Source organism: Aegilops tauschii, chromosome 6 (assembly GCF_002575655.3).
Source record: "Aegilops tauschii subsp. strangulata cultivar AL8/78 chromosome 6, Aet v6.0, whole genome shotgun sequence".
NCBI classification, from domain to species: Eukaryota; Viridiplantae; Streptophyta; class Magnoliopsida; order Poales; family Poaceae; genus Aegilops; species Aegilops tauschii.
Genome location: NC_053040.3, coordinates 273,769,377 through 273,784,770, shown reverse-complemented (window position 1 = coordinate 273,784,770; position 15,394 = coordinate 273,769,377). Strand labels below are relative to the sequence as shown.

The following is a 15,394-nucleotide window of genomic DNA, read 5'->3' as shown; positions in this document are numbered from 1 at the left end:
AGTGAAGGAAATCACAGCGACAGCAAGAGATTTCCAAAACTGCTCCTTTGTTTTTGAAGGGCGAGAGACAAATATCGAGGCACATAGTCTCGCTAAGCATGTTTTTGGTCTGGGTTACGGGCGCCATGTGTGGCTTTTAACCCGCCAGACCTTGATTATATCCCTATGAACATTATTAATCAATAAAGCAAGTGTGTTTAGACTGAAAAAAAAGGAGGGCTTCTTCCTCCTCGCGTTCACCCCAGGAGGCCGCCATGGCGTACAGTGGCTGCATCCCAACGCTTCCCTTCCCTTCCCCGCACCCACTAACCTCCAGAACCGGTTCCCCTCGCCTCCCACGACCCCTTCCCTTCAATAGTGCGCCTTAAGGCACCCCCTAATGGCCATTAGAGCTCGAGGAAACTGCTGCTTTTACTGCAGCCATTAACACCCACGACGCAGCTCGGTCTGGCCCTCCCCTGACCCTCTATAAAAGCCTAGGACGCCGCCCATAATCTCCTCGTTCGAAGCCCTCTCCTTCGGGAGCATATCCCCCTCCTCATCTCTATATATTCCTCGCCGGAGTTCCGTCCTGCTACAGCCGTATGCGCACAACCACGACGAGCACAAGGTGACCCGGACCCTCTCCTTCTCTAGTCCATCTCTATTCGCTGTAGGCATCGTTCTGACATGAATAAATTTCAGTTTGGTTAGCGGAAGCACGCGCTCCAAGGCGTACGCGACCGACCGGAGCTCCTAACGAGTCCGGCGGCTTCCCCACCGCGCCCGAGGACGAGCCAGCCGCGTTGTTCCCCGGGTCCGCCCCGACCTCCTCTCCACCGTCCTCCACTCGCTGGTCTCCGGAGCCCGCCCAACACCGGAGCCCCGCGACGCCCTCACCACCACAGCCACCCGCCGCCTCGCCGGACTTCTTTTCCCGGTGAGTCTCTCCTTCCTGTTCTCGTTAGTTCAATCGCTAGAACTGAATCACTTGGGCCATAACACGTGAAGAGGTATTGGCCTATCGGATTGCGACACATGGCAGCCCAATCCTGATCTCGTATTGATTTCATGAAAAATACCCAAACTTCGGAAAATCATATCTCCTACTCCCTCTGTTCCTAAATGTAAGTCTTTTTAAACATTTTAAATAAAATACAACATACGGATGTATGTAGACATATTTTAAACTGTAGATTCACTCATTTTGCTCCGTATGTAGTTATTTGGTGGAATTTCTAGAAAGACTTATATTTAGAAACGGAGGGAGTAGACTGCATGTCCGAATTCGACAAATTTTATACCTGAAATCTTAAACGCGCAGCTGCGCTCGTTCGTCGCTTCGAGCGCACGCTCTTGTCCTTGTCTCCCTCCCTCACGTGGTCCCCTAATCGACAGTAGAAATAAAACCAACCCAAGGGGCCCATAGAAGGACATAAAGCGTAGAAAAAAGCACATGGTCACAGCGTTTCCGCGTGCCTTCTCGTTCTTGACTTATCAGCAAGATCCCACGCACATGCATTTAGTTTATGTTTTTAAATTTTTAAAAAGCTATAACTTTTGAACCAAACATCGAAATCAAGATCTGTTTTCACCACTAGGTTCCCCGCGACGGGCTCTTTAAAACTAGATCGCATATGAGTATGTTTCGACTAACTTTTTTTCTCGAGCAACTTTGGGTGCTAAGGAAGCAACTTTAGTGTTATATGAAAGCAACTTCTTGTTAGTGTGTGCAGTATGACTGCCTAATCATCGAAGACCCCTTCAAAGTTGGTTATCATGACTACCAAGTTAACTAGCTTCACCTCCAAGTTTCGTACCATAACTAGCAAGTATTCCATCATAACTAGTTTCGCCTCCAAGTTTATAGTATTGCTGGCAACTTAGTTTTTAGAGGTAGGCTTACATTTATACTAAGCTTGTTGCTATGACTAGCGAGTAGCTTAATGACATCCTTGGTTGCTTACAACATACTTTTAGGTATGGTAAGCAACTTTGGAGTGTTGTAGGCAACTTAGAAAAAGCAATGATAAGCAACTTCACACTATATGTATGCAACTAATTTATAAAGTTAGGCAACTGAGCAGCAATGGTAGGCAACTAAGCATCACCGGTAGGCAACTTTATAGTGTGGTAGTCAACTTAGAAAAGCAATGGTAAGCAACTTCACACTATATCTAGGCAACTAATTTATAAAGTTAGGCAACTGAGCAGCAATGGTAGGCAACTAATTAGCAACAACATGCAACTAAGCATCACTGATAGGCAACTTTATAGTGTTGTAGGTAACTTAGAAAAACAATGATAAACAACTTCACAATATATGTAGGCAACTAATTACCAATAGCACGCAACTAGGCATCAACGATAGGCAATTCCATAGTATTTATAGACAAATGGGCAGCCACGATGGGCAATTTAGGATAATGTTAGCAAATTAACATGTGCACGTGGTGCAGTGAAGTTGCTTGCATGTAGCACTACCTCATGTTTCGTGTGATTTTTCTCATTCTTTTTGCACAAACCAACCTAATTGGTAGTCCTACTAGGCAAAAAAGGAGTTGCTTCCCTATAGCGCAACTTAGAGGTGAAACTAATCATTGTTGGTCATAGTAACTAATTTAGAAGGACTCCCGACTCATAGGTAGTCATATTAGGAAATAAAAAGGAGTAGCTCTCCTATAGCACTAAAGTTGCCTCTATAACACCCAAAGTTGCTCTAAAATAAACTTTGACGAAACCTACCCATATGGGATCTAGTTTTCACGAGAAACCCAACGGTGAAAACGGATCTTGATTCGGATGCTCGAATCAAAAGTTATAGCTTTTTAAATTTTTTTAAACCTGAAAATTAATGCGCGTGGGCTCTTGACTGAGGCAGCGTGAGGTTGCAGGCTCATGTACTTTCCTTTTTTGACATAGTAGGATGACGTGGCACATAGGTTTCCTAATATAGAGGGTATGCTCGGGCACTCCATCTAGCGCCCGCGCGCTGCCTATCCACGTCCAATTTTATATCCCCGGATTTGTTGGAACATCTAGTTTATTATAGAATTAAAATACTTCGACTTTGTTAATTTAAAATTTGATTCAAATTTAGAAAGTGTGTGAGTAATTTTGCTATATCTTTTATTTTGTAAATTTTTTTTTTTAATAAAAGATAGTTGGACCTTAGGACCTAACCTTTCTGGTGAAACTGATGGATTAATTTTTCTAACATATTTTAGACGCTGTTTTATCATCAGCACCTTAATTTGACCTTCTTTGATCATCGGTTAATAACTTTGTTTAAATAGAATTTAATCCTAGAATAAATCTCTTAGATGGATCCCTAGAAACCCTCTCTGGTCATTTCAAATCACCACAAAATTTGGAGTTACAAGATTAAGAATTTAATTCTTTTATCTTGAAACTTATGACATACCCACTTCCATTTAACCAAGTCAAATATTCAGAACAAACCCTTTATGAAATTGTCGTAGAATCTTGCCTCACAACCCTCCTTTTGTCAAACCATGATCTTCACTTAGTATCACTTGAATCCAATCGTAGTATATGACTATGTCATGTCTCATTTAAGACCAAACTTGATTCTATCTCAAACCATAGCCATGTCATGCTAATTATCCTACGAAAGTATTTATTGTTAATTTGAATCTTTCATTTGGATCTTCATTTGGATTGTGTGTGTTGAAGTATTTTGTTTTATCGATAGATATATCGTAAAGTGAAGGAGTGACGATAACGAATAGAGAATCAACTTCAAGAATCAGGCAAGTTGCAACTTGATCATTCCTTGTCCTATGTTTTTGTAATATGCATGAATTCTTTTATTACTATGCATGTTTTAGTAAAAAGTTTTGCAAACAACTATTGCTAGTTAAAGCCCTAGGAACTTGTAGCTATGCTTAGCCAGGCTTACAAAGAAAAGGGTTGGGAAATCAAAGAAGTTTTAAATGATAAACTTGCCCTCCTTTGGGGCAACATTTTATGAGAACTTTTGAAAAAAAACTATATGCTATTTTACTTCTACTCCCTGGGCGGAATGGTATCGACAGGAGCGTCTACAAGTGATTGCGCCCATCGGGGTCTTGCAGTGAATGCGCCCGACTGGGGTCTTGCACACAGGTTTTTGGTGGGGACCGCCGTCCAGGGGAATGAGATCTTCCAAGTACAGTTCGATGTAGCTTCCAGTACAGCCACATGCGACTATGGGCTCTGGCTTAGCTTAGTACTAACGGGAAACCCTACCACAGGACCGCCATCGGAGAGAGGCCTTCGTGCCGAAGTTGCGGGCAACTTGGTGGTATAGGGGGCTGTTACAGAAAGGCTTCGTCACAATCTCCTCCTAGTCGTGCACCCAAGTGTGTAACGATAGACGGGGTTGGTTGTGTCATGTGGGGAACGTGTACGACCTCTGCAGTGGGTTAAACCTAATCGATTAGCCGTGCTCCCGGTTACGGGCAAATTTGAGCAACTGAAGAGTTGGACTGATGAAGAATCTCCCCTCTCTTTTCTAAAAATCTATTTTAAGGGTTAGGTTGAGCCGTTGAGGATTGAGCACGGTGAATTAGTTTCACTTCAACCATATATATGTTTTTACCCAAATCGAAGAATGAGCTTTGGTGCGTATATCCAAAGTCTCACTCCTATCTTTTACACTAAAAAATATTTATTATTTTTATTTCAAAAGAAGTTTACAAAATTTAGTATAGGAGAAAATTGGCTTTATGCAAAGGAAACCTCCACCAATACTTACCCTGCATATATATTCTGTTAAACTTTTCTTTGCAACTTGCGAGTACATTCCACATACTCAACTGCACCTGTCATGTGCAGATCTCGAGAGATCAAGAGACGATAGGGTTATGGTCTACACTCAATGAGCCCAGTGGCGTTGATGGAGCCCTAACTTAGCGACTACGTATAATTCCGCTATATTATGTGCCAGCATTGAGCTGTATCAATGGTATGTATTTACTTAATTCTGGATCTATCGTTGTAGTAAAATGATGTATGTTTCACTGATATTCATTCTTGTTACTGTGTGTGCTAGCTACGATCCAGGGATAGCACAATAAGCACAGAGACTTGGATTTTACCAAATCCGGGTCGTTACAGTGGATCTAGTCGATGATATGCTTTAGTGTAGAGTCCGATCACATGCTTATTAGTGTAGAATCCAAGGAACTATTAATAGTGTAGATAAGCCATATATACTTATTAGTAGAATTCATGCTTAGTACAAATGTGTAGTACTGTGTCTTTTGATAGTGTAGAAATCTATACTTAATATAAATATTTTGCAAAAGTATGTGTGAGGATATTTATTAATTGATATGTTTTCTTATTCTGAAATTGCCAAAGAGCCTATCTGTGAGTTGTGGTATCGAGCCTGATGAAGAAGGCTTAGCTGGGCTACGCCTTACCGCATGGGGCTCCGTCACCACATGTACTTACCGCATGGTCGCACACATTAAACTCGGTTGGGTGGAAGAGATTCCTCATTGGCAAGAATCTTCGTGTTGGACATGCCATCCTAATTACTATCAGGAACACCCACCGCCCAGGCTTGCGGATGATGATCGTCGTCGATATCATCTAGAACTACATATGTGTGTGTGTGGCTATATCATCTAGAACTACATATGATGATCGTCGTCGATATCACCTAGTACAGCTTGAGGTTGCACGTTGACTATATATGAAATTGTTATATATTTGAACTAAAACCACGACGAGTAATTTGGAACGCAGGGAGTACTACCAATACCTATAATGCTTTATGAAATTGATATCTAGTAGTACCTAGTATCTAGAAATTGCAGTTTATTGAAACTGAAACAGGGTAGGAAGCGGGGGGGGGGGGGGGGGGGGGGTTGATGAAAGATATAGCAGTAGCGCGGGGCTAGGAAAGCGCTACAGCTAACTAATAGTAGCGCATTCTGGAAAAACGCTTCAGTTATAGTCAATAGTAGTAGCGTGGGTACAGACCGCGCTACTACAAACAGTTAGTTGTAGCGCCATAGTAGTAGCGCGGCTACCCGCGCTACTGACAGCCTCAAAACCCGCGCTACTACTAGGGTTTTCCCTAGTAGTGGACCCGGCCAATCCCAGTCATGTTGTCGTGAGGAGATCCAAAAGGAGCATCGTCGGAATGGATTGAGTCGCCAACGAGGAAGACTATGACCAATACGGCAACCCGATGAGGGAAGGTGACGATGACGATGAACTATACGTGAAAAGAAGAATTAATACTACATTACCTAAGAAAGATCGTATTCCATGGTTCCGAAAAAGTCACAAGGAGGGGCTCAATTATTCGGCAATGGACAAGAAAGGAAAGAAGGTCAATGTGAAACGTCGTCGACGCAGCTGAGAAACCATCACTTATATATATGTATCTATTTTGTGTACGCACTTAAGTAACCATTATCGGTCAACTGATATGTTATCACCACATGCATGGTTCCAGTGATATTCGCGCAGTGTGGGAGAGGGAGACGTTGTCGTCGGGAGAAAAAAAAGGGAGAAAGCAATACAAAAGAAAAATAAAAGTAAATAGAAAAGAAAAGGAAAATAATAAAAGAAAAGAAAACTAAAAACTAGAAAAGTAAACAGAAAATAAAAGCACAATAACTTAGCTATAGCGCTGGTTCCTAACCCAGCGCTACTGCTATTTGTATTTTAGAATTAAAAAATAAAAATTGGAACAACTAGCGGTAGCGCTTGTTTAGGATCCAGCGCTGTAGCTAAGTTAGATATAGCGCTTGTTTCCAAACCAGTGCTACTGCTATGTTGAGTTAACCCCCGGCCGCGCGGTTTCCCCCCAATCTCCCCCTTTGTCACCGGTCGCCGCCCTGCGCCCGCCATCGACGCCCTCGACCTCGCCACCGCCGGCCGTCGCACCTGAGCCCGCCCTCGAGCTCGCCAGCCGTCACCCCTGCGCCCGCCCTCGACCTCGCCGCCGCCGTCGACCTCGCCTCCGCCGCCCTCTCCACCGCCCTCGACATCGCCGCTGCCGCCCTCTCCCCCGGCCTGTAAGCCTCTCCCTCTCCTCTCCCCTACCCTACCCTCCTCTCTCTCTCTCTGCACTCTGCTCTCTCTCTCTTTCTCTAATTTGAACCCTAGCCTAGCAATTTAGTTTAGGGAAATTTAGCAAATTTAGTTTAGTGCTATTTAGCAATTTAATTTAGGGCAATTTTGTTTAGGGTATATAAAATACCTATAAATAAAAAATAGTAGCAAATTGCACTAAACTAAAAAAACATTAGAAAATATTTATAAAAAATAGTAGCTAAAATTTATAAAATATAGTAGCTAATTAGTTTTTGTAGGTATATAAATTAGATGTAAAAAACAGTAGCAAAAATTTATAGAAAACATTAGCTAATTAGGGTAGTAGCTACAATTTTTTTAGCAGATGAGCAAATTTAGCTAATTAGGGCAATAGCTAAAACACCTATAAATAAAAAATAGTAGCAATTTTTTGTAGAAAATTAGGGCAGTAGCTAAAATACCTATAAATTAGGGCAGTAGCTAAACTACGGCCAATTTTTAAAAAACAGTAGCTAAAATATCTATAAATAAAAAATAGTAACAATATTTAGTAAATTAGTAAATTAGTTTAGGGCAAACTAGTAGCAAATTTGGTTATTAGTTTAGGGCAAACTAGTAGCAAATTCTTGGGGTGCAATATTTAGTGAGGTCATTTCACTCTATGTACTTGCTTGAAATATAGATTTGCCAAATGAGATAAGTCATCTATGTTATATGATTTTGCAATGTTGGTTGAATGTCGAAAAATATCCGAGTGGCCTATGTGTTGCCGGAATGTTGATCCATTTCCGTTCCGGCAAATTTCAGGCGCTCCATATGTCCACTTTTTAGAAAATGTCATGCCGAAAATTTCTGTGATTTTCGGCATGACTTGTACTAGAAACTAGGACATATGGAGTACCCGGGATTTGCTGGAAGGGGAATGAATCAACATTCTGACCAAATATAGGCCCCTTTTTTCTCTTCATTATATCTTTTATTTACAATTGTTGAATAGGAAACATGTCTACCGAGGCCGAAGCTGTGGGTTCTGCTCGCCTCGCAGTAGACCCCATCGAGGCAGCAAATCACTATTTCGATTACCTGGACGAACACCCGATGGGTTGCATGGTGGCGACAGTGGCACCAACCCCGATACCGACGCCGACACCGGCACCAGCACCAGCACCGAAACCACCCCCAAGACCGGCAGCGATGCTGTCGTAGCCGGTAAAGCACCAAAGAATAAGAGGCCACGAAGACCAAACGAGCTTGGCATCGGACAAATTGTGGTCACGGAGATGCACCCCAGGAAGTTAGAGCCAACGGTGCCGGAGGAAGCGCGCTCGTTGTGGGGCAATCAACTTGGATGCATCCTCAGGGAAACCGCCAACATCAACGACGAGAGGTTGTAGAAGATACCACATATGGAGCACATGCTCCTAAAGAAGTTGCACAATAGGTTCCTGTTCCCCGGCTGGGATGAATGCAAATATAAAGAGCCGTGGGACGACGTCGCCATGACAAAGATAAATGACAAGGCGATGGTGACGTTCACCAACGACTTGCCCTCCTGGAAAGTTTGGGTTAAAAAAGCGATTGCGAAGAATGAACCGCGGTCCAAGATTCATGCTGACAATCCGTCACTAAAGGAAGAGGATTTTGAAAAATTCAAGGAGACTTGCGCTAAAGAAGAAGTTAAGGCAAGGTCAGAGAAAATGAAGGCGCTCCAGGCAAGGAACACACCTCCCCACCGCCTCGGAAGCCGTGGTTACGAGGGGAAGAGGCGCGTATGGGCTAAGGAGGACGCCAGACGTGAAAGTCATGAAATCCCACACCCCTTGGCGGAGTTCACCGACCTGTTGGAGCATGACTGGATCAGGGCCCGGTACAAGTGGGACAAAGTCAAAAAGATCTTTTACACGGACATGAACACGAGGGAGTTCATGAGACTTCTGGTAATTGTTATATTACCACATTATCATATTAGCTTCCAATCAATTCGACTACAAGTTTTGTCACATTAGTAAACCATCCACGTTCCTTTTGCAGAAAGAGCAACACCAAAAGGCTGCTGAAAGCGACGAGTCGTCGGTGAGGCGCAAGTGGGACACCCCATTCAACCGAGCCCTGAACATACTGAAAAAGGTCCCGATGGACAAGCTGCCGTCCTATGGACGTCTGCACGGTGTCAGAGATGGCGCCTCATGGAAGACGTGTGATACGTCCATTTTGCATCATGCTTTTATATCAATATTTATTGCATTATGGGCTGTTATTACACATTATGTTACAAAACTTATGCCTATTCTCTCTTATTTTACAAGGTTTACATAAAGAGGGAGAATGCCGGCAGCTGGAATTCTGGGCTGGAAAAGAAGCAAATATTAGAGACCTATTCTGCACAACTCCAAAAGTCCTGAAACTCCACGGAAGTTATTTTTGGAAATAATAAAAAATACTGATCGAAGAAAATACCAGATGGGACCCACACCCTGGGCACGAGGGTGGGGGCGCGCCCTACCCCCTAGGCGCGCCCGTGCCTCGTGGGCCCCCTGGTGGCCCTCCGGTGCCCATCTTCTGCTATATGAAGTCTTTCGTCCAAGAAAAAAATGATAAGCAAGCTTTCGGGACGAGACTCCGCCGCCACGAGGCGGAACCTTGGCGGAACCAATCTAGGTCTCTGGCGGAGCTGTTATGCCGGGGGGCACTTCCCTCCGGGAGGGGGAAATCATCGCCATCGTCATCACCAACGCTCCTCTCATCGGGAGGGGGCCAATCTCCATCAACATCTTCACCAGCACCATCTCCTCTCAAACCCTAGTTCATCTCTTGTATCCAATTCTTGTCTCTAAGTCCGAGATTGGTACGTCTAGGTTGCTAGTAGTGTTGATTACTCCTTGTAGTTGATGCTAGTTGGTTTATTTGGTGGAAGATCATCTGTTTAGATCCTTTATGCATATTAATACTCCTCTGATTATGAACATGAATATGCTTTGTGAGTAGTTACGTTTGTTCCTGAGGACATGGGAGAAGTCTTGCTATTAGTAGTCATGTGAATTTGGTATTCGTTCGATATTTTGATGAGATGTATGTTGTCTCTCCTCTAGTGGTGTTATGTGAACGTCGACTACATGACACTTCACCATTGTTTGGGCCTAGAGGAAGGCGTTGGGAAGTAATAAGTAGATGATGGGTTGCTAGAGTGACAGTAGCTTAAACCCTAGTTTGTGCGTTGCTTTGTAAGGGGCTGATTTGGATCCATATGTTTCATGGTATGGTTAGGTTTACCTTCATACTTCTTTTGTAGTTGCGGATGCTTGCAATAGGAGTTAATCATAAGTGGGATGTTTGTCCAAGTAAGGACAACACCCAAGCACCGGTCCACCTACATATCAAATTATCAAAGTGCCGAACGCAAATCATATGAACGTGATGAAAACTAGCTTGACGATAATTCCCATGTGTCCTCGGGACCGCTTTTCTCTATATAAGAGTTTGTTCAGGCTTGTCCTTTGCTACAAAAAGGATTGGGCCACCTTGCTGCACTTTATTTACTTTTGTCACTTGTTGCTCGTTACAAATTATCTTATCACAAAACTATCTGTTGCCTATAATTTCAGTGCTTGCAGAGAATACCTTGCTGAAAACCACTTATCATTTCCTTCTGCTCCTCGTTGGGTTCGACACTCTTACTTATCAAAAGTACTATGATAGATCCCCTATACTTGTGGGTCATCAAGACTCTTTTCTGGCGCCGTTGCCGGGGAGTGAAGCGCCTTTGGTAGGTGGAATTTGGTAAGGAAAAATTTATATAGTGTGCTGAAATTTACTGTCACTTGTTACTATGGAAAGTAATCCTTTGAGGGGCTTATTCGGGGTATCTTCACCTCGACCAGTAGAGCAAAGAGTTGCTCCTCAACCTGCTGAACCTACTGAAAATGTCTACTTTGAAATTCCTTTGGGTATGATAGAAAAACTGCTAGCTAATTCTTTTGCAGGAGACGGAACGTTACATCCTGATGAGCACCTAATTTATGTGGATGAAGTTTGTGGATTATTTAAGCTTGCAGGTATGCCCGATGATGTTATCAAGAAGAAGGTCTTCCCTTTATCTTTGAAGGGAGATGCATTGACATGGTATAGGCTATGTGATGATATGGGATCGTGGGACTACAAACGGTTGAAATTGGAATTCCATCAGAAGTTTTATCCTATGCATCTTGTTCATTGTGATCGTAATTATATATATATAATTTTTGGCCTCGCGAAGGAGAAAGCATCGCTCAAGCTTGGGGAGGCTTAAGTAAATGTTATATTCATGCCCCAATCATGAGCTCTTGAGGGAAATGATTATTCAAAATTTTTATGCTCAGCTTTCTGACAACAATCGCACCATGCTCGATACTTCTTGTACTGGTGATCATTTATGATGAAGACTATTGAATTCAAATGGAATTTATTGGAAAGAATTAAATGCAACTTTGAAGATTGGGATCTCGACGAAGGTAAGGAGTCAGGTATAACACCTAAGTTTGATTGTGTTAAATATTTTATTGATACCGATGTTTTCCGTAAATTTAGCACTAAATATGGACTTGACTCTGAGATAGTAGCTTCTTTCTGTGAATATTTTGCTGCCCATGTTGATCTCCCTAAGGAGAAGTGGTTTAAATATAATCCTCCCATAGAACTAAAAGTATTTGCACCTATTAAAGTTGAAGAAAAGACTATCACTTATAATGATCCTATTGTTCCTACTGCTTATGTTGAGAAACCACCTTTTCCTGTTAGGATAAAGGATCATGCTAAAGCTTCAACTGTGGTTCGTAAAAGCAATATTAGAACCTATACACCTCCTGAGCAAGTTAAAGTTGAACCTAATATTGCTATTGTTAAAGATCTCTTGGCTGATAATATTGATGGGCATGTTATTTATTTCTGTGATGAGACTGCTAGAATTGCTAAACCTAGTGCTAAAGATAAACATAGACCTCTGGTAGGCATGTCTGTGATTTCTGTTAAAATAGGAGATCATTGTTATCATGGCTTGTATGATATGGGTGCTAGTGCTAGTGCAATACCTATTGACTTATACAAAGAAATTATCCATGATATTGCACCCGCTGAGTTAGAAGAAATTGATGTTTAAGCTTGCCAATAGAGATATTGTTTCACCAATTGGGATTGTTAGAGATGTTGAAGTCTTGTGTGGGAAAACTAAATATCCTGCTGATTTTCTTGTTCTTGGTTCCCCACAAGATAGCTTTTGTCCCATTATATTCGGTAGACCCATCTTGAACACTGTTAATGCTAAGATAGACTGCAAAAAGGATGTTGTTACTATTGGTCTAGGTGATATGTCTCATGAGTTTAACTTCTCTAAATTTCGTAGACAACACCGTGAAGAGGAATTGCCTAGTAAAGATGAAATTATTGGTCTTGCTTCTATTGTCGTACCTCCTAGTGATCCTTTAGAACAATATTTGCTAGACCATGAAAATGATATGTTTATGAATGAAAGAAGGGAAATAAATGAAGTGTTCTTTAAACAGGGACCTATTCTGAAACACAACTTGCCTGTTGAAATCCTAGGGGATCCTCCTCCACCCAAGGGTGATCCCGTGTTTGAGCTTAAACCATTGCCTGATACTCTTAAATATGCTTATCTTGATGAAAAGAAGATATATCCTGTTTTTTTACTATATACTGCAAGCAACAGCCTCACAGTCCTTTATTAATAATAATAAAAAGAGTTACAAGTTTACAAATTTACAAGAAAAGAGAAGAGATACTTACAAAAAAAGGTCTATGAAAGGTTAGCTATCCAAGACAGTAAGCTATCTTTATATTTACATCTAATTCTATGAGACAGAAGAGAAATGTCATGGATAAAGTTCCTTCTCCAAGCTCTAAAAGAAGGTTGCTCATTTCTGAAGATCTTCCCATTCCTTTGAGTCCAAATATTCCAAGTAGCAGTGAAGACAACCTCAGTGAAAAAAGGATGACCGAAATCCCTCCTAACTATTTGAGCCATCTCATATGTGGTTTGGTTCGGTTGAACGGACCAAGATATCCCAAGATAGTTCCAAACCCTTTGACTAAAGTTGCAAGCAAAGAAAAGATGAGCCCGATCCTCATGTTGTGCAAAGTTGCATAGCACACATGTGCCATCCTGGATGATCCAATGTCGGCGTTGCATCATATCCCTAGTGTTCAAACGATCCATTAAGAGAATCCAGCCAAACACCTTGAACTTGAGCGTGCATGCACACTTCCAAATCCATTTGAAGATGGGGTCAACCACTAGGTGTGAGAAGCATGAGTCATAGTACAACTTTGACATAAAAGCACCAGACTTCGAAGGCCATTTCCAAATGTATTTGCTCTCCCCATCCAGGTTGATCAAAGGCAGCAGGGCCTGGAGCTGTGTGAATTCAGAATAAGCCTCCAGTGACAGAGGCAGATGGAAGTGATCCAAGGCATCAAGCAGCTCCATAAACTCCTTGACAGTGATTGCATCATCAACTACAAATGAATGTAGCCTTGGGAAGCACTCGTGTAATAGGACAACACGATTTCCCAGCTGCCAACGATCGAGCCAAAAAAGCACCGTGTCGCCAACATGAACTTGTGGAACAGCTAGCTTGCAGAAATGGGTATATAAACGCATGACATCACGCCACCAAAAGGAGCCACAGATCTGGGTGCTTTGAGGCGGTGATGATGCGTAATAAGTGTCCCAAATTAAAGTGACCCAAGGCATGTCAACCTTATTAAAGAACTTGAAGAGATGCTTTAGTAACAAAGCCTCATTTTGAATGCCCAAGTTAAGAACACCCAAACCTCCGAATTTCTTAGGGCGACAGACCATATCCCAAGCATCCAATGATTGGCGTGGGTTATCCGTGTTGCCTCTCCACAGACATTGTCTCATGATTCACTCCAATTGCTGCCAAATGCCCTTGGGAAGAGATAAGGTACACAAGAAATATATTGGCATGGAGCACAACACCGACTGTAGAAGTTGCAGTCGGCTTCCTTGATTTAGCAAGCATGAGGAAGCAAATAAACATCGCTCAACGCGATCGACCAGAGGCAGCAGATCATAGATTGTAGGTCTAGAAGTTCCCATTGGCAATCCTAGATACATGAATGGCATGGAACTAGTATCTGGAAATTGCAGTTTATTGAAACTGAAACAAGGTAGGAAGCGCGCGCGGGGGGGGGGGGGGGGGGGGGTTGATGAAAGATATAGTAGTAGCGCGGGGCTAGGAAAGCGCTACAGCTAACTAATAGTAGCACATTCTGGAAAAACGCTTCAGTTATAGTCAATATTAGTAGCGTGGGTACAGACCGCGCTACTACTAACAGTTAGTTGTAGCGCCATAGTAGTAGCGCGGCTACCCGCGCTACTGACAGCCTCAAAACCCGCGCTACTACTAGGGTTTTCCCTAGTAGTGGACCCGGCCAATCCCAGTCATGTTGTCGTGAGGAGATCCAAAAGGAGCATCGTCGGAATGGATTGAGACGCCAATGAGGAAGACTATGACCAATACGGCAACCCGATGAGGGAAGGTGACGATGACGATGAACTATACGTGAAAAGAAGAATTAATACTACATTACCGAAGAAAGACCGTAGTCCATGATTCCGGAAAAGTCACAAGGAGGGGCTCAATTATTCGGCAATGGACAAGAAAGGAAAGAAGGTCAATGTGAAACGTCGTCGATGCAGCTAAGAAACCATCACTTATATATATGTATCTATTTTGTGTATGCACTTAAGTAACCATTATCGGTCAACTGATATGTTATCACCACATGCATGGTTCCAGTGATATTCGCGCAGTGTGGGAGAGGGAGACGTCGTCGTCGGGAGAAAAAAAGGGAGAAAGCAATACAAAAGAAAAATAAAAGTAAATAGAAAAGAAAAGGAAAATAATAAAAGAAAAGAAAACTAAAAACTAGAAAAGTAAACAGAAAAGAAAAGCACAATAACTTAGCTATAGCGCAGGTTCCTAACCCAGCGCTACTGCTATTTGTATTTTAGAATTAAAAAATAAAAATTGGAACAACTAGCGGTAGCGCTTGTTTAGGATCCAGCGCTGTAGCTAAGTTAGATATAGCGCTTGTTTCCAAACCAGTGCTACCGCTATGTTGAGTTAACCCCCCGCCGCACGGGCTCAAAATTTGACCAAGTCTCATTTCCCCCCAATCTCCCTATTTGTCACCGGTCGCCGCCCTGCGCCCGCCATCGACGCCCTCGACCTCGCCGCCGCCGGCCGTCGCACCTGAGCCCGCCCTCGAGCTCGCCAGCCGTCACCCCTGCACCCGCCCTCGACCTCGCCGCCGCCCTCGACCTCGCCGCCGCCGC

The 15,394-nt window shown here is 42.8% G+C and overlaps 1 long non-coding RNA gene across 1 annotated transcript; it reads left to right on the top strand.

The window, feature by feature from the left end:
• Positions 1-205: 205 nt before the first annotated feature.
• LOC120965816 (uncharacterized) lies at positions 206-3,752 on the top strand. Its single transcript, XR_005758823.3, has 3 exons — positions 206-610; positions 685-919; positions 3,695-3,752. It is a non-coding gene; the product is annotated as an uncharacterized lncRNA (long non-coding RNA).
• Positions 3,753-15,394: the final 11,642 nt, after the last annotated feature.